The 16,032-nt window shown below is 43.4% G+C and overlaps 1 protein-coding gene and 1 long non-coding RNA gene across 6 annotated transcripts in view; one reads left to right on the top strand and one right to left on the bottom strand.

Moving 5' to 3' along the window:
- Positions 1-10,882, bottom strand: part of MAPK6 (mitogen-activated protein kinase 6) — a 45,323-nt gene extending 34,441 nt beyond the window's left edge. Inside the window, exon 1 of one of the 4 annotated variants that reach the window (XM_070236446.1) lies at positions 10,428-10,882. The gene's annotated coding sequence lies outside the window, so the exon portion shown is untranslated. Of the gene's footprint in view, positions 1-115; positions 906-10,427 lie in introns of those variants that run through there. The other 3 variants (XM_070236454.1, XM_023617312.2, XM_023617327.2) reach the window with 3 other exon arrangements.
- Positions 689-9,958, top strand: LOC111767751 (uncharacterized). 2 transcript variants are annotated; one of them, XR_011426500.1, is made up of 2 exons: positions 689-806; positions 9,552-9,958. It is a non-coding gene; the product is annotated as an uncharacterized lncRNA (long non-coding RNA). The 2 variants fall into 2 exon arrangements; XR_011426499.1 differs by lacking the exon at positions 689-806 and adding an exon at positions 8,801-8,931.
- Positions 10,883-16,032: the final 5,150 nt, after the last annotated feature.

Consider the following 16,032-nt stretch of genomic DNA (forward strand, 5'->3'; position numbering starts at 1 on the left):
GTTGAGCGGCAGCCGCCGGAGGGTCACACACAATGGAGGAGGGAGCCGGCTCCGCCGCCGCCGGGCCCGCCGCGGCGCCCTCCCGAGCCGCCCCGCCGGCGCCCCGCACACGTACACACACACACTCACGGGACTCCTCCGGCTCATCGAGGGAGTGCGGGGCCCGCGGACAGCCCCCAGGGTCGGCTCAGGTCTCCGGCTGTGCTGACGGCAGCGGCGTCTCCGAGGCTCTCGCTTTGCCGCAGTCGCCGCCATGTAACCCCGACCCGAGAGAGAGGGCGAGGGAGATGGGGCGGGGCCTCCGGGGCCACGCCCCCGCACGTCACAGGCTCACTCCACGGGTTCCCCCGCCCCCGCCCGGCCCCGCGCGCCAGCACGCGCCGGAATTTCCAAAGCCTGTGACTGGGCTCCGCGGGCCGCGGGGGCGGCGGAGGGCGCGCGGGCGCTGGGGCCGCCTCCGGAGGCTGGACCCGCGACCGCTCTGCTATGCTCCCTGTCCCCGCGCTGGAGCACAGCGACCCAACTCCTTGCGAGCGTTTCCTGCGCACCTACTACGTGCAAGGCGCTGGCAGTCCAGGAGGAATAGGCCTTCGTCCCTGTCCCCGGAAATGGGCCTGGAACGAGAAGGCTGGAGCTGAAGATGGATTGGCTAGAAGGCAACAGCCGACGTACAGGGCAAACGCGTTAGAGGCCAGGTGCTAAGGAGGTTGTTAAATCTGCCCGCGGGTATGAAGGAAGGCTTCTAAGGGAGGTCGCCACGGGTGACCTTTCAGCTGTATCAGAAGGAGCTGATATAACCGGAGGAGGTGAGGAGGAGGGTGTTCCTGCGGCGGGAACAGTGTGAGCAACGACGAGGAGGAGAGCACCTGACTTGTTGCAGGAACTGGGACTAGGCCACTTTGACTGAAGCGCAGAATTTGGGAAGGGAGGTACTGTGAGATGCAGTGGGCAACAAAGATTGGTGCCTTCTAGGGCCCACGTGGATGAAAAGCAAACTTATTTTATTAATCATGGCTTCTTGAGTCCGCGGAGCCTTTCCAGTGTTTATGTGAAATTTATGTAGGTATTTATGAAATTAGAGACGCGGGTCAACATTTTTTTCAATGACTAATCACCATTCCTGATGAGAACCAAACGTTTGGCCGCCCCTTATCCATTATTATGCCCATCTTTAAGCTTCAAGTGTGAGGCAAAGGCCACTTCAAAGACCAAGGTAGTGGCTTGAAGTTAAGTGGTTGGTATGGATCGTGAATGTTTATTTTTTCTATTTAAAATCATACCTTCAGTACCAGGCGTGAAGAGGAGACGGAGAGCAGATAAAACTAAGACAGAGGAGAGGCATGTTCCAACTGCAAGGCTTCTAATTTGTGGATGCAGACAAAAGCAACAAGATCTCCTTACCTGTGACCACTATCCATGCCTACTGCCCTGCTCTAGGCTCCCCTCAGATTCCTAAGACACCTTTCCTCCCCCATCCATCAATGTTTGATCACCGGGGGGGGGGGGGGGAATAAATCACAAGCACAGGTCCAGCAGAGACCACCAAAATAACCTGTTGATCAATCAAAGCCAAGTTTATTGCTTACAGCAGTAAGAGAGACCACTATGTTGACAGTCTCAGTAGTGTCTCAAAGAGGAAGGTCAAGGGTAGGATAGTTATAAGATTCAGGGGATCTGGTTTAAGACAGGTCTCTCAGTAAAAGAGCATGGTTGAGACTGGGCTAAATTTGTGATATAGTAGTTTAGGATGAGTGGACACAGGGAGGGGAGAGTTTTGAAGCAAGCCTAAAAGAGTAAGCAGTTGTTCAATAAACCCAAAAGAGTAATCTTGTTGAGGGGGGGGCTGTTTACCCTGACGAAGGCTGGGTCAGTCAGTAGTCTGTTGTTCAGATAAGTGGACTTTGAAGAAGTTCTTGAAGCTGCACTTAAGTTATTTGCAACTTCTCTGGCAAGAATTTCTTGGAATTAAAGTCATGTTTATGCAGCCAGTGGAGTTGTACAGTCATGTTATTGTAGTCAGTCTTAGTTCTTAATCCTATTGTGTGGCCGAAAATAGGTCTCAGTAGTTTTTCAAACTGCAGGTTATGATCCATTAGTGAGTAGTGAGATCATATTGATGGATTATGACCTGCATTTTTTCTTAATGAAATAGAACAAAAAACTAGAGAACATCGTCCATAACAAAGAGTAAACACTGTTTTGTGAAACTTTTGTTTTGATTACGGGCCACATTTCAACAAATCTAAAATGTCAGTTATGACTCGCCGTTATTTTGTGTACTATTAAGAAAGCGAAAACTATCAAAATATGATACCCTATTGCTGCATCCTGATTTCAGATTAAAATGGAGGAAGTGCTTTTTCAAACTGATGAAATGTAAGATATGTATAAATGTGCCAATTGGATCACAATGTAAAAGTATTTCTATTTATTGCTCATTGCTATGAGCTATGCTATTGGTAGAAGAGTTGGAAAGCCACTGTTGTAGTGGAGGAATGCAGGAGAGGAACAGGTAAGTACTCCATAAGGCAGCATGAGATGAGTGCTTCCTGAGCAGAGATGCAAATTACCTGCTCTTGTTAGACTATGATGGAAGAAACAATTGAGGTCTGGGGACATCGGGTAAAGGTTCAAATGAAAGAGAGAGTGTCTGAGCTGGGCTTGATTCCATCAGAAGTACACAGCCATTTCTGGATGAGAGAGTAGAATATACAAAGGCATGAATGTGTCAGGCACACTTTGGAAAACGGGAGAAGTTTGACAGGCCTGGGGGAATGAAGACAAGTTAGCACCAGATTGAGAAGGCCTTGATTGGATGCCAAAACTTTTGGGTTTGTGCCAAAGGCAGAGGAATTTAGATTATACAACTAGTATTTTAGAACGGTAGTTCAGGCATGGATAGGAAGGAGAGGTTAGATGAGCAAGAAGTTGGAGACAGAGGGTAGGAGAATCCATTGTTTTGTCTGCCCTGCATCCAATCTACCTTATTCTGGTAACAATATTCTGAGGTCCTTTAAGGAGCCACCCTTTCCTGTGTAAGTCAGAATTCTTTCTGTCCCAGTGACGGAAAACCCAACCCAAACTCTGGGTTAAGCATAAGAGAAAGAGAGATTGAGAGAGAGAGTGTGTCTCTGGTAGGCACCGAAAGGGGATGACAGCATGAGCAGTATTTGTGGAGCAGAATCAGCTAGACTTGGTGAATGCTTAGACAAGCGAGGGGTAAGTCTTCAGTCACCCAGTTGCTCCCTCATTGCCTATTTGAGTTTAAATTCTCTCATTAGGCTACTGGTTTTTTTACAATTCGGTTACTATCTTCTTATGAAGATAAACTGCCAATATTGTGACTTTCAAGATGGAGGGGAAAACAGATTTTAGAAATATAGACCACTAAGCTTGATGCCACTCCCTGGAAATTTTCTAATATAAATCACTGAAAACCGTGTGTTAGGGAAAATCTAACAGTTAATAGGAATCATTATGGATTCTTTTCAAGTAAGTCATTACAAAGAAATATCACTTCCTTTCTTGATAGAATTATTACATTGCTGAACAAAGATGTTGGTCATTTCAAAAGTCAAGACACTTTTGTGGATAAGATGGAGAGATGTGAGTTTAGGTTATTGCAAAGAAAGGTTGGTTAATGGAGTGACATCTTGAGGCCTAGAATTCTTAAGAAAAGCAGTACAGATTTTTCCCCTTTTGTCCAGTCCTGAGTAATATTTTTATCAATGTTTTGAGTTGATACTTACCAAATTTAAAGAAGATGCAGAACTCGCAGAGATCAGAATATGATAGATGACAATAATTATTCAAAATCATGTTTGTTTAAAAAGAGATGACTTTTGGCTGCAATAAATATAAAATATAGTGTCATTGTTCAGAAAAATCATTTTCATGACAAGGATTTGGGCGACTTGGCTTGACCTGATAATGTAATGGTAAGTTACAGATATTCATGCAGTGTGAGCAGCCACCAAAAAACTAGGAAAATGTAAACTGTGTTAATGAAGTCAGGCCACCAGGGAGGTGATAACAACCAAGGTGCTGAATGTGCTGGTCACAGGGGTACCAGACCTGTGCTATTCAGCTCAAGATTTCTGAACTTATGTGTTCAAATATAGATACCACATAAAAAGAGCTACCACACATAACAAAATTTGTTCGGAAGAGAACCAGGAAGAGTGTGGAAACCATGCTCTCTGAAGAAAAGATGAGGGAATCGGGTCTGCTTAACCTGCATAAAAGAGATTGCCAAAGGTTGTTATGGAGAGGAGAGAGCAGACTTATCCCATGTTGCTCTGGAGTTCAGATCTAAGGCCATTGGAAGGGCTGTTATCGAGAGGCGGGTTTTGGCTCATCATAAGAAAGGACAGTTTTGGATATTGGAACTGAGCCATAGTGGACAGGACTTCCTGGTGAAGTGAGCTCTACATCACTGGAGGCATTCAATCAGAAAACAATGGGCACCTGTCAGGGATACTATCAAAGGAATTGCTGGGGGGAAAAGAGGCCACCAGGGAGGTGATAACAACCCAGGTCTTCTCTAACTTGAAGCTTCTATGTGTCTGTGTTTATCCTCTTAATTTAAAATGATTGCTCTCCCAGACATGGTTCTAAAAGAACACATTGTAATTTGATTTGTAAACAATACAACTTTCCACTGAAGAAACTCATTCCCAAGTACAGCTGATTCTCATTGCTTGTGGTAATGTTCTAAAAAGTAACTATGAACTCCAAAGTAGTGGAGGCCGAACCATCACTCCTAGGGAAATACAGGATTTGGTTCCTGCAAGTCAGAGCATTTTTGCCAATGAGTCAATACTTAACCTCGTTTTATGTGTGCTTCTGTTTCTATTTAAAGACCTTATTTAATATATATTGTTGATTCATTAACCATCAAACTATGGCCAACAGCATTATAATTCATGCTGAATGAATCTTATCTAACGTACATATTTTTTCCGAAAGATATATCACAGCTTTCTTGTGCTCAGGGACGGTAGCCCGCACATCAGTTCTATGCTTGGGGGGCCTTTTAAACAGTGAAATCACCAACAAAAAAGCAAAAAAACATGGCACTAAATAGACCAGGAAAAGGTCACTTGTTCATAGTACGAGAGTTGAAACAAGAAGGCAAAGTATTGCCTTGTTCCTTGTCAATGGGAACACGCACATAGGGCAACTCAAATTTTCACCACTCTGCACATGTTGACAAATGACTGTGCAAGTGCCATGAGTATTGATTTAGGGGTTACAGATACATTTTAGCAAGTAGGCAAATTCGCAAACAGAATCTGCAAATAATGAGAATTGAGTATAGTTAAAGATTATAAAGAGGATGTTTTCAGTCAAAAACCATCTAAGCTGTATGAAAATTCGATGAGATGCAGATCACTTGAACGCTTTTTGAAGTGGGAGATGCCTGTAAATGAGAATCAAGGATCCCACATTTAACTTGGTGGGGCAACAAAGAGCTTGCCCGTTGGGAGTATGGTAATAGCATCATTTGTCAAGTTCCTACCAAGTAGGGCTGTTTTAGGTAAACACTTTATAAACATTGTATCCTTCTCTTAGGCTATGATACATGGGATTTTGTGGAAAAGCTGCAACAAGCTACTTAAATGTTTTAGACAACATTTGGCTTTCTTTGTAATGAAATTGCTTTCTGGAACAAAAATCTGTACAGTTTTTGAATAATGGGTGTGTAACTAAACACTTAAATGTACTGAGAAATACCTATGGGGATAACTTTATAAACCCAATAATTAAATAATCAAAGTACCCTCTCTCTAATTTATCTGCCTTGAAAGTCAGTATTTTCTGGAAGCAGGATAAATTAGTAGAAATGGTAGAATTAAACTATTAATACAAAGTTGTAGCTTCCCTCCCCCCAACCAACTTGTTCAGAGGAGCACAGAGATAGTGACGCTCTCTGGCTTTAGGGAAATTCCAAGGGTTTTCTCATTTGCATTCTGTCCTTCTCTCTCGAGGGCCCCGTTAGCCTGAGGAGAACAGATGCTCCTAATTTCTGGAGATAGTTCCTATTTTTTTAAATCTCACGAGAGCACAGTCTTCTATAACCATCCTCAGTTTTTGAGAACAACCTGGGTCTCTTGCCACATGACCACAGTAAATAAAAGGAAAGAATGGACATGTTGTCCCTCGTCCCATCTACAGGGAGTGATAAATATTTTGAATTGTGGGGGCAAAGTAGCTTTCACTATACAAGGTCATTCCCCTCCCCTCTGCTCTCCAATAGTCAAGCTCACTATCCTTTGAGAAAGAAGGTAACCACTGTTGTTACTCTAAGTAAACTTGTGCTGAAGATTTGTTTACATTGGTTTCTGAGTGATCAGGTTATCAACTAGTATATAATATGATTTAGTAGGTCTGCCTCCCACAATCCCAACTCTTGCCTTCTGTTTGACAAATATTTTGCCAGCTGGTAGTTACCACCATTGGAACACCCTTCCCTGAAGATGTCACCATCCCCAGAGGCTGGTATCCACCTCTGGAGCCTTGACTGCAGCTATCACTGTCTCTAGCAATGACCTAGTTTTGGTGCCCTGCAGGGAAAATGGCCAGGCCCTCAGGAGGCCTAAGATCCATCTACCCACCTTGGGAAGCTCTGTCCTTGTGACTGCCCACCCCACTGCCACAGACCTCTAGCCCCTCTCACCCACCCCCATACCCAGGGCATTACACAGGACCCCAGATTCAGAAACACCCCATGCTTGGTTTAATACTCTACTGTTGCCATCTTGAAGTTCCTGATAATTTTATCTTTGAACTCATGTTTAGTGGTGCTGTTGGACAGTGGAGCATGCGTATGAGCAGGAGATAGGCACAATAGTCACGTCCACTGTTCCTTACCACCCCATTCACATACAGGGTTCTCAGTGCCCAATGAGCACAGAATTCTGGTGGACCCACAATGTGCTGCAGTTCAGTGAAATAAAGCAAATAAGTACAAGGTATGTTATGTCTACAACTGAGTAATTGGAGGTGCTGACAGCTCTGAGAGGTCTTGCTTTCCATTGGAACCAGATTTTGCTTCGAATGCAAAAAGAGGGCAATGGCATTCTAAGAAACACAAAAGACCAAGGAACTCTGTCAGATCCTTTCTTTCTTGTATTACTTCCCTGTATTAGCCAACCGCCTATGCTGAAAACATTTTCTTTCTTTCTTTTTTTAAGATTTTATTTTTCCTTTTTCTCCCCAAAGTCCCCTGGTACATAGTTGTTTATTTCTAGTTGTGGGTCCTTCTAGTTGTGGCATGTGGGATGCTGCCTCACCGTGTCCTGACAAGCGGTGCCATGTCTGTGCCCAGGATTACGAACCAGCGAAACCCTGGGCCTCCGAAGCAGAGGGCATGAACTTAACCACTCAGCCACAGGGCCGGCCCCAAACATTTTCTTTTCCTTTCCATCTTTTTACTCCTCAGCAAGTCAAGGGTAGAAAGTGTTGGTAGAATGTGTATCAAGAAATGAAATAATAATGGCTAAGTTAATTTTCTGCTGTGTTTCCACTGCTCTGGTAAGAAAATATATATGCATGTCTGAGCTACAAACTAGAAATTGTCATTTTGGTCATTTCACATAGGAGTTTAATGCTCTTATATTTGTGTTCCAAATTGGCATTGCACCATATAAAAATTACTTATAAACTTCATGCTAACGACTTAAATTTTTTATTTTTCCTTACTTAGAACTATTGGTTATAATAGTTATCTAAATTAAAAACACCATGACAAGGGGCCGGCCTTGTGGCTGAGTGGTTAAGTTCATGTGCTCTGCTTTGGCGGCCCAGGCTTTCGCCAGTTTGAATCCTGAGCATGGACATGGCACTGCTCGTCAGGTCATGTTGAGGCGGTGTCCCACATGCGGCAACTAGAAGGACCCACAACTGAAAATACACAACTATGTACCAGTGGGCTTTGAGGAGAAAAAGGAAAAAGAAAATCTTTAAAAAGAAAAAAAAAGAATTAGTGTTTAATAATAATAATAATAAACACCATGAGAAGTCAAGAGAGAGACGCCAGAAGAAAGGAAAAAAGCTTTATATTTTAGTACCTTAGCAGCATTTTTTCTACTTTTTGAACAAAGGGCCCCAGAAATTATGTAGCCAGCTTTGAACTTCCCCCAACGAAGTCCCAACAGCCCTACTCTGAAGAAAGTGGGTCAGGGAAAGACTCCCAACCTCCCCGCCTCCACTACCAGAGCTAGGACAGGAGAGGCGAAGAATTCTCTTTCCTCAAGGATAAAGCGTCCAAGGCTGAGCAGGGCCCAGCCGCCCACGTGCAGGAACTGCATTTCCCGTAGTAAACACACTGGCTTCCACACTCATGGAGGTAGGAAGCGGGGGAGGAAGGAAGATCTTGTTCCCCTGCTGGGGCACATTTGCCCATAGAAAGAATGTGTGGGTCACGGTTCTCATCCTCTCCTAGTCAGCTGCATGTGGGCTAAATGGGTTTCTGAGAGTTGGCCTGAGAACGTAACCAGTATTTGTCACATTGTTTCTCTGGGGAAAATGCATTTTCAGTTTCAAACAACCAAGTTAGAAATCAAGTTTGGGGAACATAACTCGGTCATACAGGGACTTTCTGTACCTTTCCTGTACTTTCTGTACCTTCTCAGAAATGCTGAGACCACAGAGAAGGATGGTATCTGTAAGTCCCAGATAAACAACTAAACGTTAATGAGAGGGGTGTTAATACTAATAACCTCCCTTTATCCACTGGGTGGTATGAAGAGTCCAGTCCTTCAGATTTGCAACTTGAAGAACTTGATTGCTGGTTCTCCAGGGATGACTGGTCTCTGGCAACCAGCATGCACCACCCAAACCCAAGAGTCTGCACCTTCAACCAGATGCCAGTCCATGAAGAACACCAGACAAGCTGTGCTGAGTTGGACTAAAGATTCATCCAGTCTGGTATTCTCTGACAATGATTGTGAACTTCTCTGTTTTATTCATTAACTCTAGTGTTGAGCGTAGTGCTGAATATAGTGTTCTCTCAATAAATGTTGAAAATGAAGTGCTTTTGAATATTGTAATTGCCCTCTATGACATAAACTTCAGAAAGGTGAATAAGGATTTCCTCCAAATATCCACTTATTTAATCCTATTTTTAAAGCAACTTTCTTCTTAGAGAATCTATTTGATTATTTTAGTTGCCCTTTTCTATGACCAGGTGTATCTACTAGGCTCTCTTTTTTTTAAGGTTTCAGGCCAGAATTAGATGCATGATTCCAGGTATAGCTTCACTACCATTATGTTGAATGTAGGACAAAACAATGCTTTCAGTTTTGTTTTCCATGTTCTTGGCAATGAGGCCTAGCATTTTATTGTTATATGACTTTAGGAAATAGTCAACAATAACTCATGGTTCTCTTTCTTAGAATAAAACATAACTCCCAGCTCATCTTCTTTTAAGTGTACCTCAGACTAACAATCCTAAATGCATTATCCAAAATCAGCACAGAATGAAATTCATTTGCCATACTTCTGTCCACTCACATAGCTTTGCACAATTTATCTTTTCTTGCATTTAGATCCATCTGCTGGGTGTTTTCTACTCTGGAGAGCTTAAGGACATCTCAGCCCAGTGACTTTTCTTCTATGAGCCTGCTTTCAGACAGTCCGTAAAAGTTTTAAAGAAGACAAGTCCCCCAGAGGTAATCCTTGAGGGCTCCACTCTGAAACAGGAAGACTCCATCTGGTATCCTGGCACCAACAGTAGTCAGTAGACTGGGTACTGGCCCCAGTTCTGACACAGTAGTTGTTAGATTCCAGGCAAGTCATTTAATTTCCATTCCTAAAATGGTAAAAATACCACCTGCCTCACCTCCCTTGCAGGGTTATTCCAAGAATTACATGAGATGATGTGTGTGAAAGCACTCTGAAAAGGCTAAGCGACTGTATAAATAAAGGGTGTTATTAATATTTCCATCCAAAGCTCACCTGTTTAAACCATGGTTTCCTGAAGTTAAGCCAGCTCTCTTCTTTCATTCAATTCATTCCTTTGATGTTCTTTAAGTGCCTACTTTATCCAAGATAGAACTTTCTCGATAATTTATTTGGGTAGAGCTTTTTTTTCCAATGTTTAATGTGTACATTGGTAGGAACTTTTTAAAAAGTGTAGCGTTCACTGTATCTGTGCTTATTTATCCCTCAAAGAAACGTAGTCAAATAGTGAAGCATGAGACATGCTCAAGCATGTGGCTGCAAAGGTAGAAGAGCAGAACGCAATCTCTGCCTGCATCTCCCCACAGAAAGCAGGAATGCCTTCTACCCTTAGCCTAGGAGAGATAGAAGGGAAAGCCCAGAGCAGGGCCCAGCTGAGAGGATGGCGAGAAGGGGATGAGGAGTAACTATATACAACCTCTCGGAGCCCAACAAGCAGTATTATAATAAATAGATTTACTTACATGAAAGCAGCTTAAGGCAATCTCCTTTGATTTAGCCTGTGGTCCATTCAGCAAAGAAAAACTTCTTCTGTGTTTAAAAGCCTCTGATGAAGGTTTATAAGTACTATCTCCGAAGGAAAAATAGAAAGCAAATGATTCTTGGGGAAGAGGGAAAAAGACAAATTTTTAAAATGATTTAGCTGTGCAGCAGGTTATGAAGGAGGGAAAAGGAAGAGATGAAAATGGTTCTTTCCCTCCTCCTTCTGTGACTCAGAGATTAATCCTAAAAATAATCTTCATCCCAGTATGGGGAAGCTGAGCGGAGACTCGCATCGCCACATTCTGAGTTCCATGATGGCCTTGGAGAGGAAAAGAACAAAAGGAGGAGGGAGATAGGACACAGTAACTATTAAAGATAATCTATAAAAGACTACCTACTCAGAAGAGGTGAGGTGAAATTAAAGGCCAGTCTAACTGATGAAACAGGCATTTCTGTTCTTGCCCTGTTCTGAAGTATGTTGTGTCAGCAAGGATGAAGCCTCAACTTGCCTTGTCACTAATTCTTCTGGTGATCCATATTTTACTCATTCAAATGAATTTTTGTCTCTCAACATCATTCTTCTTTCCTTGTGTCAGCAACAAGAGGCTCTTTTTTAGGTGTCTCCTTAGTCACATTTAATTTATGTAAGTATGTTTATTTTTTTTTTAAGTTTTCTATTTTGAAAGTATTTCAAACTTACAGAAAAGTTGCACACATAGCACAACGAACTTTTTTTTCACCTGAGCAATTTGACAGGAAGTTGCTGACATGATACCTGTGGTGGACATTGAGATGCATTGGCCAGATGCCCTTCAAGGAAGGACTTGTTGCCCAGCCGTGGGGAGAGTGCTCAGCACACAGCTGTCAGCTGTCATTTCCTTCGGGGTTTGCCTCATCTGCAGACAGCCACCTTGCCTGAGGAGAGGCTCCTTTCCTGGGTGGCCCAAATTCAATGGCTGAGCAAGGCAAGGATAGAAAGGCCTGGCTATTTCAGCCCTGTGAAGGACAACTTCAATGGACTATTTCTGCTCAAGAGCTCCCAGTGGGGTTAGCTGAGGCCTTATCAGCCTGCATCTCAGATCAGATTCTCCCTCTGCCCAATCCTGTTTTCTTTCCCTCCCACCCATGGGTATTGATCCCAAGAGCTCTCCCTAATAATTATCCTGAACACTAAAGTCTGTCACAGAATCTGCTTCCTGGAAAACTCAAACTGCCACAGTTGGAGCCAGGAGAGTTCTGAGAAAGCAGGTGATAAGATGGGGTTTTGGAGCTGATCACTCACCACCCAGCTGGTAGAAGGACCTTGTCACAGTCATAGATGGAGCACAGATAGTCCTTGGCACAAGGTGGTGGTCCAGTTATTAAAACTTTCACCAGTGGTGAATTGGGACGGTATACTCGTGAAAGAGAATGTATTAGCTGGTGCAACATATGGAGGAAATAGTAACTATAAGGACAATGGGATAGGATGGTTAGTGCTTAGCTCTTCTGAAGCTCTAGGAAAAGAAAACAGAAAGCTGAGAAAGTGACTAGCAGGCAACTGAAAGCAAAGTGTGAACACCAGAGGGTCTCTTTGGTGGCATGTGAAGAGGCTTCCATAACCTGCAGCGGGAGGGCCGAGAAAGCTGAGGACCAGACCGAACTATGCAGCCAAGCTCCAAAGAAGGTAAAACTACTAACTAAAATAAGTCTCCTCTGCCAAGGACAGGGCTGTGGAGGAAAAGAATGCGACTCTGACACATGGGATGGGGACATCTGAGTTAATGCCCCCCAAACTCTTGAATTCTTCCCAGATTTCTCTTGACCCTCTGAGCCTACAGGAGTGAGCCACCTTCCCCTGCTAAGAGCTACACACTCCCTTTGCTTGAGACAGTGCCAAGGCCTCTCCCTGCAAAACAGCATGTGACCCCCTCAGGATCTTCCCCAGCTACCCTCCTGTCCTCTAAATCTTTAACTAGGGTTAAATGACAGCACAACCCAGGTGAGGACTGTTCCATGAGAGGACCTGGAGGATACACCATCTACCAAAGCAATAAAGAATGCGTTGGTGACAACATGGATGGACCTTGAGGGAATTATGTTAAGTGAAATAAGCCAGATAGAGAAGGACAATCTCTGTATGACTCCACTCATATGAGGAATTTAAAAATGCAGACAAAGAGAACAGATTAGTGGCTACCGGGGGGAAAGGTGGGGTGGGGGGGTGAGCACAAAGGGTGAAGGGGTGCACCTACAACACGAATGACAAACAATAATGTACAACTGAAATTTCACAAGATTGTAACCTATCATTAACTCAATAAAAATTAAAAAAAAAAAGAATGTGTTGGTGAAGGGGCACCAGAATCATTATGAAGTTCAGTGGTGGCTCTCTTTTGCAGGCTGGACTGATGGTAAGAGATGCTGCTATAAAACTGAGCTCTTTATTAGCGATGGAGATAATACAATCCCAAAATAATTGAGCCATATGGCATCACGCAACACTCAGAAACCATGTGGACACAATTATGATCATGAGTGGCAAGATCAAAGTGGCAATCAGGGGCACCTGACCTGCAGAGCGGTATGGAGATAGTTAATAAAACATGGTGTCACCTGCTGAAAAATAGATGGGTAGCCAATATAGGTACTACTCAGCCTGTACAAGCAAAAGAAAACAAAGAGGGTGAAGGGAATGGAACTATTTGGGAGCAAAGCTTTTGTATACTATTGAAATTAAGTTGATATTAATCTGAACTAGATTGTTGTAAATTAAGATGTTAATTGTCATCCCCAGGGCAACCACCACTAAGAAAATAACTCATATATATATATATATAATATATATAGTAAAATATAGTAAATATATATAGTAAAAGAAATGACAAGGGAATTAAAATGGTACATTGGAAAATATCTTTTTAACACAAGACAAGGCAACAATATAGAAATAGAGGAACAACAGAAAGGACATGGCATGTAGAAAAGAAAGCAAAATGGCAGGTATAAATCCCTCATGTAAATTACTCAGCCAGTTGACTCCACCTCCCACACCATTGCTGGCAGAGTATGTGAATGAAGTGGCCATGGTGGCAGAGACTGAGGCTATTCTGGGCCTGATAGTATAGGTTCCCACTTATCAGAGCTGATTGAGTTATTGGCACTGCCAAATGTCCAACCTGACAGCAAAAGAGATCAATGCTGAGCTCCTAATATGGCACCATTCGTCAAGGAGACCAACCAACAAGTTGGTGGCAGGTTGACTACTTTGGAACCCTTCTGCCCTGAAAGGGCCAGTGATTCATTCTGACAGGAATGGACACATATTCAGGGTAAGGATTTAAATGTCTTAGCTTCAGGTCTCACGCCCTGGGCTTATACAATGTTTAATCCAGCAGTGGGGGAGCTCACATAACGTTGCATCAGACTAGGGGACCCAAGTGACAGCAAAAAAGGTATGAGAGTGGACCCATGACAAGGGCGTCTACTGGTCCTATCACTCACTGCAGCACCCTAGAGCTCCTGGCCTGACAGAGCACTGGAATGCTTTGTTGAAGGCAGAGCTGAAGTGTTAGCTCAGATGCAACACTCTGTGAGTGCCATCCTCCAGAACACATTAAACACATTGAATCAAAGCTCTTTATATGGTGCTGTGTCCCCAAGAGGAAGAATACATGGTTCTGAGAAGCAAAATATGAAAGTAGGAGTGGTCCTGCTTATCAGCACTCCCGATGACCCCTTGGGAAATTTATGCTTCCTATTCCTGCTGTTCCGGACTCTGCCGGGTTAGAGGACTTGGCTCCCATAAGGGGAATATTTCCACCAGAGGATACAGCAAAAGTCCCTTTGGATTACTAGCCAGAATTGCTGCCTGGGCACTCTGGGCTCCTAGCATCCAGGGAAAAATGGGCTGAAAGTAGAAGAAAAATGTTGGCATGGGTATTAACTCTGCTCATCAGAGTGAGTTAGGTCTGCTGTTATCCAGTCGGGGTAGGAAATGATGTTTCAGCACCCAGATATCTACGTGGATGCTTCTTGTTATTCCCTTGCCCACTTGCGATGCTAAATGGATAATGCAGCAAGGATATAGTGACTAGGAACTCAGATCTCTCTGGGATGAGAATCTAGATCATGTCCCCAGGTAAGACACTGAGGCCGAGAGAAGTGGTAGCTGAGAATGAGAGGAGTTTAGAAAGAATGGTCAAGGAAGGAAGCTGAGTTTCTATTGCAGCTCCAAGACCAGCTACAGCAGAGAGGGCTGTAGTTTGTCCTACAAACCTTCCTCTTTGAAGCCTCCCCAGGAGGAGGGGCTCATCAGAAACTGGAAGAAGCTACTCCTCAACATACACAAAGATGTGGATCTAAGAGCAGCAAAGGGAACAAATATGGAGATGAGCCACTGAGATTTCCCTTTGCAGAATGACTTTTTATTCCAGCTACTTGGCGTACTATCAGCAGATAGCCTTCAGTTATCAGCTCCTAAAGCCCATGCCCTTTGGGGGACAGCCCACATCCAATGACCAATCAAGGCATTGTTTTAAAGCCCAGCCATTTCAGCCTGGTTTGGGACAATGCTGAAAGGCCATTTCAGCTCCAGAGCTCCTCATGGGGTCAGTTGAGGCTGCTGGGGCTTCCTTACATGCAGCTTGCTTTTCCTTCTGTCTAAACCTGCTTCCTTCTCTTCCCTTCTACAGGTGTTGACCCCAAAGGCACTTCCTAATAAACATCCTGGACACTAAACTCTGACTCAGAGTCTTCTTCCTGCAGAGCCTAAACTGTGAAAATGCCCCATCATCCCAAATACTTTAGTGTGTATTTCTTACTGATGAGAATGTTCATCCAGATAAGCCCAGCACAATTATCAAAATCAGGAATTTACATTGATATGTTGCTATCTAATCTTCAGATCCCATTCACATCTTGTCAACGGTCTCAATAATGTCTTTCTTGTAGTAAAAGGATCCTTTGCAGAAATTATGCATCATATTTAGTTGTCTCTTCAGTCTTCTTCAATCTTGAACGGTCCCCCAGTCTTTCCTTTACTCTCATGACCTTAACGCTCTTTAAGATTACAGGCCACTTATTTTTGTAGAATGTCCCTCAATTTGGGTTCCTCTGAGATTTTTTTCATGATTAGGCTCAGGTTATACATCTTTGGCAGAACTATTAGAGAAGTGACACTGTGTTCTTCTCGTTGCATCCTATCAGGTGGCATATGACTTCAATTTGTCCCATCACTGGTGATGTTAGCTCGATTAAGGTGGTGTCTGCCTCCACTGCAAAGTTACTCTTTTGCCTGTTTGTAATTAAGTATTTTCGGGGGAAATGAGGCTATGTAAATATCTCATTCTTCATCAAATTTCCTATGTATTCTTTTATTTATTTACATCCATATTGGCTAAGGAATTCCTATTTTATTCAATGGATTATAATCCATTACTTTCGTTATTTTGACACTCAAACTGTTCCACATTTGGCCAGTGGGAGCCCCTTCAAATGCTTAATCCTTTTGACATATCTCCGTCATTCTTTTTACCCTTCATTACTTGCTGTGCAAGATAGTCCAGGCTTATTTTGTACTTTCCCTGCCCCAGCCCTGGAATCAGC

The sequence above is a fragment of the Equus caballus genome, chromosome 1 (assembly GCF_041296265.1).
Source record: "Equus caballus isolate H_3958 breed thoroughbred chromosome 1, TB-T2T, whole genome shotgun sequence".
Lineage (NCBI taxonomy): Eukaryota > Metazoa > Chordata > Mammalia > Perissodactyla > Equidae > Equus > Equus caballus.